Below are 1421 nucleotides of genomic sequence, written 5' to 3' on the forward strand. Positions count from 1 at the left end.
CTCCGACCTCCGCGCGGGTCGACCAGATGTCTTGTCTATCGCTTCTCCCTCTGTCCGGCACGGTCCCCCGGGCTCGCCGACGCCCGTGCCCATGCCTCCTCTCCCTCGGCCCCCTCCCTCCGACCTCCGCGCGGGTCGACCAGATGTCTTTCTCTAACGCCCTCGCCCCTCCTGTCCGGGCCCCGGCCCCCTCCTCACCCTCTGTCCCTCGCCCTCTGAACCTCCGCGCGGGGTCGACCAGATATCTCTCTCTCTCGCCCTCGCCTGTCCCTGTGTTCCCTTGTTCTCTCTCCCCCCTTGTGGCCCTCCGCGTTCCTCCGTCCCTGCAGCCGGCCCGCGTTCCGACCCCGCGCCGGTCGACCAGAGCTCTCTTCCGTCCCCCGTACCCCTTTCGGTCCTACCCGTCCGTTCCCTTCGCCCTCGCGCCCCCTCGCCCTCGCCCTCGCCCTCGCCCTCGCCCTCGCCCTCGCCCTAGCCCTCGCCCTCCGCCCTCTCCACCTCCTCCCGACCGCATGGACGTGATCTTTCCCTGGGTTTTTTCTTTTCACCCACCCCACGCCCGCGTCATGCTTTTTTTTAATTTTTTAAATTTTTTTTTGCTTTTCCATACTCAGCCTGGGACACGATAAATATGTACCTGTCTGCCTGTGAAACTTAAACCCCGCCACGCTCACGTTTTTTTCTTCGTGCTGCTGCTGCTGCTGCTGCTGCTGCTGCTGCTGCTGCTGCTGCTGGTGGTGGTGGTGGTGGTGGTGGTTTTTTTAAACATTTTTCTTTAACATTTTTTTTAAGACATATTTAAAATTAGCTTCAGGTACACGAATCAATATAATACACATTTACCATCTGTATCCCTCACACAGTGACAACCCGCTCCTCCCACGTCACCGTTTTTATGACTCGTCTACATTTGACGGCGGCGGCGTCGACCCCGAACCGAGCGACCCGAGTGAAATGTCGCCGTCCTCTCGCAAAGGGTGCGCGACGGATGGACTCCCGATATGATGAGGGCGGAGGGACGTGTTTCCGTCCGTGGAAATGGCTGAATCCGCACCCGGAGTCGCTGGGACCGGGCGGGCGCCTCGGGGTGAGACGATCTCCCGGGCGCCCTGGAGGCCTCAACCAGCGAAAGGTGGAGCGCGGGGAAGGCCGTCCGTCGACGCGCGGCAAACGTCCCCGTCCTCAGGGGCGTTCGGAGAGAAAAGTTTCCAGGCCGGGTCGCTTCCGCTACGGGGGCATCCCCCGCCCGCTGCGCCCGGCCCTGAAACGCGGGTCCCGCGCCGCATCGGGACGAGGCCGAACTCCCCTGGTCGGTCGCGGTCGGTCGGTCGGTCGGTCCCGTCCGTCCCGGAGATCACTGATCCGTCGTCCTGCCCTGCGACCGTGGTGCTGGGAGTCGGGCGCCAGCCGACTTGGGGGCC

This window comes from Rhinolophus sinicus, unplaced genomic scaffold, assembly GCF_057876585.1.
Source record: "Rhinolophus sinicus isolate RSI-liver-muscle unplaced genomic scaffold, RSI-T2T HiC_scaffold_19, whole genome shotgun sequence".
Classification (NCBI taxonomy): Eukaryota; Metazoa; Chordata; class Mammalia; order Chiroptera; family Rhinolophidae; genus Rhinolophus; species Rhinolophus sinicus.